Raw genomic sequence first — 13,761 nt, 5'->3', positions numbered from 1 at the left:
GTAGCTATATACACACAGGTAATTTTTATAGGTGCCCTCTACCTGTATCAGTGTCAGGTGTGACCCCCCACTGTGTTGTTATGTAATACAGGTAGACCAGGTGCAATTTACTACTCGTACAGTCACCTTGTCACCTATATAGGCATATACTGCTGATTTTCTGTTTATTTTCTTAACATTACTAATCTTTATTTGGAAAGCATTAACAGACAATGGGGGGATACTTTTTGGATAGGGGGGCTAGTTTTTTGATGGGCAGAAAAAGTATCCGGATATTTTTTTGATGGGGGATACTTTTTTGATATGACACCGGGTGTTGAGTCTGTATACTTCCGCTATGCGCAAATTCCAACTGTGCATGCGATACCAGAAGTCAGTGTCTTATAGTGTTAAATAGATTTTGCCATGATTTAGTGACACCAAACTTTCAAAAACATATTAAGATATACATGTCGGCGATAATCTACCATAAATTAACAACAGTGACATTACACACTGCTAAACGCATTTGTTTTGTGTTAACTTCAAGCGACTTATCATACAAACTCTTGAATTGGTCAGGATATTCTAAGCATCTGATCGACTTTGGAAACTTCCGGAACAATATAATGCAATTCAGGTTTATTTAGTCAATAAGAGAAAGTGACGAAGGATGATGAGCGAAAGCGCTACGTACACCTGTTGCAGAGGATGATTTCATAGCGAAAATTAAGGTTAGGAAGTATCTAGCGAGCACTTAATGTCTAACAGACATATTTCTAGTTATCACATAATCCACCTGCTATCCAGTAATTTTGCCCGTGTGATATTTTCGCATATGTCACTAGTGTAATATGACCTGTAGCATTTTTCATTAGTTGAAAATTCATTGACGTCTGGCAGAAACAATAAAATGACGTCAGGATTACGAGGACGGTGGGGCTTAATGGCGGCATTTGCTGGATTTTTAGGTCACCTGAGACGAAGTCTCAAGTGACCTATTCTAATCGCCTTTTGTCCGTCGTCGTGCGTCGTGCGTCGTCCGTCGTGCGTCGTATGTCCGTAAACAATTTACATTTTCGACTTCTTCTCCAAAACTGCTGAAGCAATTTCATTGAAATTTTGCACAAACCTTCTAAGGCATAAGGCCAATCAAAATTGTGAATTATATGGTCCACACCACCCAGGGGGCTGTGGGAGGGGCCAAAAGGGGTAAAATTGAGTAAAATTTCAAAAATCTTCTTCTCTACTCACAGATGTGGTAGAATCAAATACTCTTCATAGATAGAAAGGTCTTAAGGTCCTTTACAAAAAATGTGAATTATATGACCCTGGGGTCTCTAGTTTCCCCCTGGGGAGGGGGTTAATTTTACTATACTTTATATTGAGAAAACACTTTTCTGCGCATTATTTGGTCATTTGTAATAGGAAATGAGTCAAATGTTGTCAGAATTATCAGTATGACATGGCCATTTAATCCTATTAACAAATTTTCTATGACTGACCCCCAGGGGCCTTAAGGGCGGGGTCGAAAGGGGTCAAATAGGCTAAAACTTCAAAAATCTTCTTCTGAAATTCTGGAAATGGTAGAATCAAATACTTTTCATAAATAGAAAGGTCTTAAGGTCCTTTACAAAAATTGTGAATTATATGACCCTGGGGTCTCACGTTTCCCCCTGGGGAGGGGGTCAAGTTTACTATAGTTTATATAGGGAAAACACATTTATGAGCATTTTTTGCTCAATTTTCATTGGAAACGAGTCAAACTTGGTTAAAATTATTAGCCTGAGATAGCATTTTAATATCATATCCACATTGGTTCTGGCCGACCCCCTAGGGGCAGAGGGGCGGGGCTAAAAAAGGGTCAAATAGGCTAAAACTTCAAAAATCTTCTTCTGAAATTCTGGAAATGGTAGAAACAAATACTTTTCATAAATAGAAAGGTCTTAAGGTCCTTTACAACAAGAGGCCCAGAGGGCCTGTATCGCTCACCTGGTTTGTAATGCCAAGTAATGTTCTGAATACAGGTTCATTGTTTCTTTTCTGAAGGAATTTTGATATTAACCTCTAAATCCCCTATTAGGCCCCACCCCTCCTGCCCCCAGGGGGTCAGAGCCAAAATTTATACAAGTTCTGTTCCCCTTCCCCCAAGGATGTTTGCGGCCAAATTTGGTCACAATCCAAGCAAAACTCTAGGACAATTTATTTTAGCAATTTATAGGATTTACCTCTATTTCCCCTTTTGGGCCCCACCTGTCCTGCCCCTGGGGGGCCAGAGCCAAAACTTTTACAAGTTCTGTTCCCCTTCCCCCAAGGATGTTTGTGGCCAAATTTGGTTACAATCCATACAGAACTCTATGACTAGTAGCGATTTAAAGAATTTACCTCTATTTCCCCTATTGGGCCCCGCCCCTCCTGCCCCCCGGGACCAGAACCAAAATTTATACAAACTCAGTTCTTATTCTCCCAAGGATATTTCTGGCCAAATTTGGTTACATTCCATGCCAAACTCTGTGACAAGTAGCGATTTAAAGGATTTACCTCTATTTCCCCTATTAGCCTCCGCCCCTCCAGCCCCCGGGGGGCCAGAGCCAAAATTTATACAAGTTCTGTTCCCCTTCCCCCAAGGATGTTTGTGGCCAAATTTGGTTCCAATTCCTGCAGAACTCTATGACTAGTAGCGATTTAAAGGATTTACCTCTATTTCCCCTATTGGGCCCCGCCCCTCCTGCCCCCGGGGGGGTCAGAGCCAAAATTTATAAAAGTTCTGTTCCCCTTCCCCCAAGGATGTTTGTGGCCAAATTTGGTTGCAATCCATGCAGAACTCTATGACTAGTAGCGATTTAAAGGATTTACCTCTATTTCCCCTATTGGGCCCCGCCCCTCCTGCCCCCGGGGGGGCCAGAGCCAAAATTTATACAAGTTCTGTTCCCCTTCCCCAAAGGATGTTTGTGGCCAAATTTGGGTACATTCCATTCACAACTCTATGACTAGTAGCGATTTAAAGGATTTACCTCTATTTCCCCTATTGGGCCCCGCCCCTCCTGCCCCTGGGTGATCAGAGCCAAAATTTATACAAGTACTGTTCCCCTTCCCCCAAGGATGTTTGTGGCTGATTTTGGTTACATTCCATGCCAAACTCTAGGACAAGTAGCGATTTAAAGGATTTACCTCTATTTCCCCTATTGGGCCCCGCCCCTCCTGCCCCCGGGGGATCAGAGCCAAAGTTTATACAAGTTCTGTTCCCCTTCCCCCAAGGATGTTTGTGGCCAAATTTGGTTCCAATTCCTGCAGAACTCTATGACTAGTAGCGATTTAAAGGATTTACCTCTATTTCCCCTATTGGGCCCCGCCCCTCCTGCCCCCGGGGGGGTCAGAGCCAAAATTTATACAAGTTCTGTTCCCCTTCCCCCAAGGATGTTTGTGGCCAATTTGGTTCCAATCCATGCAGAACTCTATGACTAGTAGCGATTTAAAGGATTTACCTCTATTTCCCCTATTGGGCCCCGCCCCTCCTGCCCCTGGGGGATCAGAGCCAAAATTTATACAAGTTCTGTTCCCCTTCCCCGAAGGATGTTTGTGGCTGATTTTGGTTACAATCCATGCCAAACTCTAGGACAAGTAGCGATTTAAAGGATTTACCTCTATTTCCCCTATTGGGCCCCGCCCCTCCTGCCCCTGGGGGGTCAGAGCCAAAATTTATACAAGTTCTGTTCCCCCTCCCCCAAGGATGTTTGTGGCCAAATTTGGTTACAATCCATGCAGAACTCTAGGACAAGTAGCGATTTATAGGAAATGTTGACGGACGGACGGACGGACGGACGGACGACGGACGACGGACGACGGACGCCGCGCCATGACATAAGCTCACCGGCCCTTCGGGCCAGGTGAGCTAAAAATTGTGAATTATATGATCCTGAGGTTTCACATTTCCCCCTGGGGAGGGGGTCAAGTTTACTATACTTTATATAGGGAAAACACATTTATGAGCATTTTTTGCTCAATTTTCATTTGAAACGAGTCAAACTTGGTTAGAATTATTAGCCTGAGATAGCATTTTAATATCATATCCATATTGGTCCAGGCCGACCCCCTGGGGGCAGAGGGGCGGGGCCAAAAAAGGGCCAAATAGGCTAAAACTTCAAAAATATTCTTTTAAAATTCTGGAAATGGTATAATCAAATACACTTTATAGATAAAAAGGTCTTAAAGTTTGTTTATAAAAATTGTAAATTATATGACCCTGGGATCTCCTGTTTCCCCTTAGGGAGGGGGTCAAGTTTACTGTAGTTTATATAGGAAAAACACATTAATGAGCATTTTTTGCTGAATTTTCATAGGAAATGAGTCAAACTTGGTTAGAATTATTAGCCTGAGATAGCATTTTAATATCATATCCACATTGGTCCTGGCCGACCCCCTGGGGGTAGAGGGGCGGGCTAAAAAAGGGTCAAATAGGCTAAAACTTCAAAAATCTTCTAAGATTCTGGATATATGTAGAATCAAATAATTATAGATGGAAAGGTCTTCAGGTGTTTTATAAAAACTGTGAATTATATGACCTTGGGGTCTTACGTTACCCCCTGGGGAGGGGTCAAGTTTGCTTTAGTTTATATAGGAAAAACATATTTGTGAACATTATTTGCCCAATTTTCGTAGGAAATTAGTCAAACTTGATTAGAATTATTAGCCTAAGATATAGCATTTTAACATCCATATCCGTCCTCGATGACCCCCTGGGGGACCAGAGGGGCAGGACCAAATAGGGTCAAATTGATTAAAATTTCAAAAAATACCTCTCTCTAAGTTCACAGGTTTGATGGAAGCAAATACTCTTCATAGTCTAAAAAGGTCAAATTTATAAATCACTGACCAACTTCAAGGCCCAGCAATAGAGGGGGCTGTGGGAGGGGCCAAAAGGGGTAAAATTGAGTAAAATTTCAAAAATCTTCTTCTCTACTCACAGATGTGGTAGAATCAAATACTCTTCATAGATAGAAAGGTCTTAAGGTCCTTTACAAAAATTGTGAATTATATGACCCTGGGGTCTCTAGTTTCCCCCTGGGGAGGGGGTTAAGTTTACTATACTTTATATTGAGAAAACACTTTTCTGCGCATTATTTGGTCATTTGTAATAGGAAATGAGTCAAATGTTGCCAGAATTATCAGTATGACATGGCCATTTAATCCTATTAACAAATTTTCTATGACTGACCCCCAGGGGCCTTAAGGGCAGGGTCAAAAGGGGTCAAATAGGCTAAAACTTCAAAAATCTTCTTCTGAAATTCTGGAAATGGTAGAATCAAATACTTTTCATAAATAGAAAGGTCTTAAGGTCCTTTACAAAAATTGTGAATTATATGACCCTGGGGTCTCACGTTTCCCCCTGGGGAGGGGGTCAAGTTTACTATACTTTATATAGGGAAAACACATTTATGAGCATTTTTTGCTCAATTTTCATTTGAAACGAGTCAAACTTGGTTAGAATTATTAGCCTGAGATAGCATTTTAATATCATATCCATATTGGTCCAGGCCGACCCCCTGGGGGCAGAGGGGCGGGGCCAAAAAAGGGCCAAATAGGCTAAAACTTCAAAAATATTCTTTTAAAATTCTGGAAATGGTATAATCAAATACACTTTATAGATAAAAAGGTCTTAAAGTTTGTTTATAAAAATTGTAAATTATATGACCCTGGGATCTCCTGTTTCCCCTTAGGGAGGGGGTCAAGTTTACTGTAGTTTATATAGGAAAAACACATTAATGAGCATTTTTTGCTGAATTTTCATAGGAAATGAGTCAAACTTGGTTAGAATTATTAGCCTGAGATAGCATTTTAATATCATATCCACATTGGTCCTGGCCGACCCCCTGGGGGTAGAGGGGCGGGCTAAAAAAGGGTCAAATAGGCTAAAACTTCAAAAATCTTCTAAGATTCTGGATATAGTAGAATCAAATAATTATAGATGGAAAGGTCTTCAGGTGTTTTATAAAAACTGTGAATTATATGACCTTGGGGTCTTACGTTACCCCCTGGGGAGGGGTCAAGTTTGCTTTAGTTTATATAGGAAAAACATATTTGTGAACATTATTTGCCCAATTTTCGTAGGAAATTAGTCAAACTTGATTAGAATTATTAGCCTAAGATATAGCATTTTAACATCCATATCCGTCCTCGATGACCCCCTGGGGGACCAGAGGGGCAGGACCAAATAGGGTCAAATTGATTAAAATTTCAAAAAATACCTCTCTCTAAGTTCACAGGTTTGATGGAAGCAAATACTCTTCATAGTCTAAAAAGGTCAAATTTATAAATCACTGACCAACTTCAAGGCCCAGCAATAGAGCATATAGTGTTTTTATGTCTTTCATTTGTTTTATTATTTGTTTTATTATATATTCTAACTCAGGTGACCGTTAAGGCCCATGGGCCTCTTGTCATTATACATTTTGACGTGAAATTCTTTGTTTTGTTATGTGATAAAAAGTATTTTAAATTTGTGTTCATTTCTTATGAGATTTTATGAAACTGGTCTCGAAGATTTTATTTTTGCTCGCCAAGGCTCGCAAAACTTCTTCGACTCGTTTTATAAAATCTCATGAAATGAAGATCCTATATATCCCACTCCCTGTTTACCGAGTGCTAAGCAGGAGTAGAAACTACCACTTTTACAGACTTTGGTGTGTCTCAGCCAGGAGACTGAAACCAGAGCATGACCATAGCTGTTAATAGGACGTTAATTAATTAAACAAACAAACAAACCTTCCTCACAGGGGCGAACGCTCAAGGCCAAAAGTGAGGCGGTGCCAAGGGAGGCATTAGGAAACAGTCAGTTAGGAAGAGAAAATATAAGATCCTAAATTTAGTCGCCTTTTACGATCATGCAATAGGGGCAGCAGGTACAACTTTAACGCCCTACCTGCAGGGCAGACACGCACATTGTTCATCATATATAATAGTCACTAAATGTCCTATCCATATATTCCCTATCATTGGAGAAATATATAATTTATCTTTTTAGATACACCCGAGGTCACTTGTCAACAAATAGAACTGCATAAGGGAGACATTCAAAATATTCTGGTTGAACAGCCAGGGTCATGTAAGGATGGCCTCCCATGTATGCGGTGTGTAGCGTGTGTGTAGTGCGAGGTGCGTGTTTTGGGAGACTGTGGTATGTTCGTGTTGTGTATAGTGGAACTGTTGCCCTTTTATAGTGCAATATCACTGAAGCATGCTGCCGAAGATCAAAAACATTGAAAACTTTAAGGATAAATAATTTAAAGTTCTTCCTGGCCATTTTCTTTAACACGTGTCTTCTTAAGATGTCCATAGCGGAATATTGGAACACTTTGCTTCCAAGCCAAGTATCCACCTGGTTCAGAAAAGTCATGTCGAGGAACAGATTCCAAAGTATATCCCATTTCTACGTGTAGTAGATTTTCAGAGGATGGTTCAGAACAGGTATTTTAAACAGTCTTACAACTTTTGTGTCCCGATAAGGCCTTCTACTAAACATTACAGTATCTTGTCCATTTAGTACAGTATTTCCATTGAAGTTTGAAAAAAACATTGTGACAACACCACGTTTTGTCATTAAATTCGGTCCAAATCTACTTCTATGTAAATCAGACGTTTTAAACTAGCAATCGGATAATTAATTCATCCATTATTAGTACTACTTACAAAGTTACTCCCTGTATAAAAGGTCACGTAATCGATAAACTGAAACACATGCTTACTTAATGTCGTATTTTTCCTGGAGCTTTCGTAGTTTACATTGGAAAAACTTCCGGTGTCTTAAATAGATGGAGACGATAGTTATAAATATAAAGGTATGTGTGATATCGCAGTTATGTTCTGTTATGACCAGGGCCAAATCATGGAAGTGCTGACGGTATGTCCAGATGCGAGAAACCACATGACTGTGACTGTCCAGAAGTTGATATGCAGAGTATCTGAGATGTGTAAGATGTGCGAAATGTACCAAACAAGGTAGAGATTGATGAGCTCATTAGTCCAAGATGTAATAGATGAAGTCAGATCTGTTAAGACCAGATCTCAAACTATTCTAGAGGACGATTTTACATGGACTCCTTGGAAAGTTTCCTGTACTACCAAGACTATTAAGAAGCTTCAGTTACAAGACCCTACCTTAAAAATTCTATATAAAAGGGTCCAAGATATGGCATGACCACCATACTTTGTAGTAACCCAATCCAGTTTAGCAGTCAGCCATTATTGTCACATAGTTAAGTATTTGCTTATAAAAGGATGACGTCCTTTGCAGAACTTTTCATCGTAAAGACGGAAGCTGTCATCAAATACAGTTACTAGTACCAAATATCATTATAACTAAATTCTTACTTCATATGCAAAACAAACTTCTTGAGGTTATTTGTCATAGATCACTTTTCTAAGTTGGTTGACATACTTTCAGTTCCAGACCAGACTGCGAAGGCGTGTGCATATGTTATATTAAACGAAGTAATCAGACGTTTTGGATGTCATCTATCTATAAGGTCACAGTACCCAAATCGGATCAGTACCCAAATCGGATCACGGATTCGAGAAATTGCTCTTTTTATCGCATGCACATTTTACGTTTAAAATAAACGTACATATAGTCATAAAAATGCATTTCCGCGATATTTAAACCAAATTTTGAAGCAGTGATCGATTTTATTATGCTTTAATGAAGACTTTGAAATCGGCAAGTTGGTGTTATTTTCGTCAATCTCCTACAATGTCACCGTGCGACGGTCTATTTTCTCATGTTTAACCCCATTACACTGCACTACATATCATCAAAACATAAAAGTATGTACCCAAAACAAGAATAGAGAAACATTTAGGGAGGTATTCGATGAACAGGGTAGTCCATACCTTTATTTAGGATGCCACTAGAAACGATTCATATTCTGCCGCCATCTTGGAACTATTACTCAATGATCTTTGCGCATGTCAAAAAGTCATTCTAAACGAACAGGTACTTGTACTATGATTTTCCGGTTTTTTCAATGTTGTATAAGAGTTATTTCCCTTCTGTCATTGTTTCGATTTTTTTTGAGTTTTGCATATCTGTGATTATTAATATTTATAATAATTATTATCTTACTATAAGATGTTGCTATTATCAATTATAATGTAACATTATTTGTTTTCTCCAGCAACAAAGAATATACAAAACACAACTACAGATATGAGAATGTGTTATTAAATAAAATGTTTAAAATATGTAAATACAAATAGTGAAATACAGAAATGAATATTACAAAATGTTCAAATTCATATTATTTGTATTATTGATTATGAAAAAATGTATTTTAGTACACAAGATGTTAACAAATTACCATAAAATATTTATATTATTTTAAATACTGTTTTAAACAAAACAAATATAAAGGAGATTATACAAATGCAATATTAGGTAATGATATGTAAACTGGTTTAAAAAATATCTTTCTGAACAGTAGTGTCTACAGATAAGAAGAGGTAGTTTGTTTCATATACAGAGCACTGTCAGTGAAGTTTTTTTCTATTTACAGGGAAAATAGTAAAAACCTTTAAATAGAAATATCTGGTGCCAGCATGGCAATATCAAGTACGTGGCCTTCTGACATTGGTAGAGATCATTCTTGAAGCAGAACAAACAAATTTCAGCGAGGAATACCAGAGTACATAAATCGTGTTACATCTATCAAATTAATTAGATTGGTTTTGAATTTGTATTATTCTAAATTTTTTATATTTTCAGATCACTGCACTGCCATCCAAGTTTCTGATATTTCCTCCTCTAGTCTGTTTTATTTTTATTACACAATGTATATCATTTGACAATCTGATAATAAGTTGATTTTTAAGTGTATATTTTATTAATTCATCAATGATACTTGGGAAAGCAAAATACAACAAGAATTATTCATCAATGATACTTGGGAAAGCAAAATACAACAAGAATTATTTATCAACACTTTATTTAATCTAGAGTGACATATCAATTTTACTGTGAGACCCTGCATTTCCAAGTGAATCAGCATGAGTGAAATATTCATTTGATATTAGTTACAATTATTGAAGTGGCTGCTATTTTAAAATCCAAGCATCAATTAAAGATAAGCATCAATTAAAGATATTGTACACTTCCATTTCAGACATAGGGTAAGTGCATCTATAATATGAATGAAACATGTTTGGTCAAGGAACATTCCTGTACAAAGTATGCCACCTTGATAGACAAGGGTTGTATACAAGGTCATTGGATCTCCGTGACAAACTCCCACACAACAGCAGCAGTATGTTTGTCCATGAAAAAGTCCTCTTGATAAATTGCCCATGAAAAAGTCCTTCTGACGTTTGTAATTTATGAAAAGTCATTTCCAAGTGCAGGCTACCTTGATGATAAGTCTACAAAACCTGAAATAAAAAAAGAATAACTGAGACATATGTAGCTGTAAAATATTGATAATTTCTGAGCAAATGTTTAAAGCCTTAAGATTTGGAAAAAAAATCTTAAAATTTCAAATGAAAATCCACAGCTTTACTAATAAAGTAATGTTTAATGTTATAGCTTATAGACATACCTCTACATAAAATCCTCCAGGTATCTTTTGAAGCGTCCATCAAAAGGAAGACTCCTGATGTTAATACTTTGGTTGAGAAGGCCAGAGTGAACAGTGTGGAATATTTTTGTTTCCTTCCTCACTACTCATTTGCTACAGGCTTTTAGTGTAGCCTTGTTTCAGCTAATGAAGGCACTGACTTCATTTCAGAGCTGGCAATCAGTCATGGATACCTGAACAGTCACCTAGTTATAGAAGAAAAAAAAGGTTTAACTCTTGAAGTTTTTCATTTACAAAATATCTTGTACACATGTGATCAATAATAAACAACTAATTAGAAAAAAAATACTGTCTGATCTTGTTAACTGACACTTAGGTTTTCATAATTCTTAGACATGTAATATATATATATAAGCTATTAACTAAACCTAAATTTGCCAGTTGTCTCCCTTCCATCAAGTTCATACAATACCTGTTGCTCTTCTGGACAACCTGTTATTGTACATGTAAGAAAAGTGACTATCAATATCGCCTCCCATGAACAGCTCTCAGACAACAAAACAGACTTGGCTCATTTACATATTATTAGCATGTTTATACTTAATACTGTGAATAAAGTTACTGAAGATAGAATGAATTATCCACATTTCTGTTAAATATAAGTCAGAGGGTTTTGAGATCACATTTTAACTTGAACTGGATTATTTATTATTGCCTTGTATTTCGCCTTATCACTCTGTTCGAAACAAGGACAACATATATATAATAATTGTATTGAACTTAATAAGTACAGATCTACAATTTGAAGACTTTGAAATTTAAAATGAAAAAATAAATATGAGAATTGATTTTTGCTTCAAGGTTGCCCAAGTACTTGTGTTCCATTTTTCTGATGCATGCACACAGTGATTAAAGCAGTCATTCATTAATCAATAATAATTAAACAAAATACTAACCAATCATGTTTTGTATAATAAGCTGAATTAAGACACATTTTTCAGTTCTTCAGAAGGTTGGGGCCTGCAATAATGAAATAATATAGTATGTATTATACATCACAATAATATAGTAATAATACAAATTCATAGTTTGCCAGGTACAGTACTGTATCAGGGATCAAGCCTCTCTTGTGTAAACATACATGAAAGTGAAGGGAATGGGTGTTTTTTTTTAAATAGTTATGACATGGTTGCGTACAATATGTAGATACAATGTATGTCAGTACACCTGAGTTCCATATATATACATGTGTAGAAGAAAATAGAAAATGTATACGTAGCGGCCAGACAGGGATTCAAACTTAGAACCTCCCAACAATAGCTGACTGAGCAACTTGGTCACCGACTATCGATCCAGTCTTATCCTGCTACACATATGCAGTCACATGTGCCTGATCATTGTTGATGCTTATGAGATTTGTATAATGACTATAATTATGTATGTCTGCAGTTCAAATAGTTATAAGACAAAATTATCAAAAGTTCCCAATTCCCAGAAATCTCTTGCTTGTGTGAGATTTAATCTACTATTTTTTTTCTATTAATTTCACAAATTAAATTTTAATAAATCACTAAAAGGCAGCAAGATTTACATTATAATTTAAAAAAAAGAATTACCAATATATTTTATATGTAAATATAAATAAAAACAATAATTGATAGATATTCATTTGATGCATGTTACATTTTAAAGAATAAAATCTACCAAAGTGCACTGTATGTATTTCAGTTGTTGATGTTACATGTTGTCACACAATCTACTGATTGTGTTATGTGGAAGATCGACAGTAAATAAACTTGAGACCCCATCAGGATTCGAAAAAAACTACGAAAATTTTGTTATACTTTGATAGACATAGGGTAGAAATGGTTAATTTCTCAATTAAAGCATAAAATCATTTAATTGTTGCAGCTAAACAATAATAAATATCGACCAATTATCATTTTCGTCAATCTAACAATGCGCACCTGTTCGGTTTGTCAACCGGAAATTGAAACCGTCATGCGGTCGATCGTGTTATGAATTTGAAAGGCTCAATAAAACACTAAAAAATGACTGTGACGCACAAAATTACTGATCAATCTTGTCAATAGTGATGATATTTATCGTACATACCAATTATTTAACTATATAATGCATAAAATATACCTATTTTGGGTTATTTCTCTCGCTGATCCGATTTGGGTACTCTTCTGTTAAAAAACCGGAAGTTCATCTGTCAATGTTTGTGACGTCATAATTCACGCGCGCACGCGACTATGACAGTGTGGAGCTGTCTGAACTTCGTCAGGCATAGCCTTTTTATGAAAAAACACGATATGTAAAAGGTCAGTTGCAAAATTTGGTTTAGAAAGAAGAAAATGTTGTTTTGGTGATCCGATTTGGGTACTGTGACCTTACACTCAGACAAAGGAAGAAACTACGAGAATACCATTTTTAAAGAACTTGGTACCATGTTAGAGATGATGACCAAAACTTCACATCGTCACCTCCAGTGCTACTGCATATAGGGCAACATCACATGAATAAACTGGTTTAACACGGAATATGCTGATGATGGGAAGAGAACTACGATTACCTGTAGAAATTCCTCCTGTGAGACGTTAATAAATGAATATTTGTTTGTTTGATTGTTTGTTTCATTATTATAACGTCCTATTAACAGCCTGGGTCATGTAAGGACGACCTCCCATGTATGCAGTGTGTAGCCTGTCTGAAGTGCGAGGTGCGTGTTTTGGGAGACTGCAGTATGTTTGTGTTGTCTTCTTGTATAGTGGAACTGTTGCCCTTTTTATAGTGCTATATTACTGAAGCATACCGCCGAAGACACCAAGTAACACATCCCACACGGTCACATAATACTGACAACGGGCAAACAAGTTGTCCCGCTCCCTGTTTGCTGAGCGCTAAACAGGAGTAGAGACTACCACTTTTATAGACTTTGGTGGGTCTCGGCCAGGGGACGGAACCCAGAGCCTTCCTCACAGGGGCGAACGCTCAACTCAAGGCCAAAAGTGAAGCGGTGCCAAGGGAGGCATTAGGAAACAAAATCAGTTAGGAAGAAGAGAAAAGATAAGATCCTAGATTTAGTCGCCTTTTACGATCATGCAATAGGAGCAGCAAGTACAATGCAAACGCCTTACCTACCTGCACGGCTAGATGTAGAACATTTATAAATTATTCATGAATATCCTCCAATTATTCATGAAGATTGTCATAC

The 13,761-nt window shown here is 37.4% G+C and overlaps 2 long non-coding RNA genes across 2 annotated transcripts; one reads left to right on the top strand and one right to left on the bottom strand.

Moving 5' to 3' along the window:
* The first annotated feature begins 623 nt into the window (after positions 1–623).
* Positions 624–8,499, top strand: LOC138307547 (uncharacterized). The gene is made up of 3 exons (XR_011206003.1): positions 624–713; positions 7,853–7,974; positions 8,420–8,499. It is a non-coding gene; the product is annotated as an uncharacterized lncRNA (long non-coding RNA).
* Positions 8,500–9,939: 1,440 nt separating this feature from the next.
* On the bottom strand, positions 9,940–12,970 carry LOC138307521 (uncharacterized). Its single transcript, XR_011205998.1, has 4 exons — positions 12,690–12,970; positions 11,498–11,561; positions 10,563–10,786; positions 9,940–10,395 (listed from the first exon to the last, which is right to left on the bottom strand). It is a non-coding gene; the product is annotated as an uncharacterized lncRNA (long non-coding RNA).
* Positions 12,971–13,761: the final 791 nt, after the last annotated feature.

Source organism: Argopecten irradians, chromosome 14 (assembly GCF_041381155.1).
Source record: "Argopecten irradians isolate NY chromosome 14, Ai_NY, whole genome shotgun sequence".
Lineage (NCBI taxonomy): Eukaryota > Metazoa > Mollusca > Bivalvia > Pectinida > Pectinidae > Argopecten > Argopecten irradians.
The sequence above is the reverse complement of the archived record's forward strand: the minus strand, read 5'-3'. Positions and strand labels throughout refer to the sequence as shown.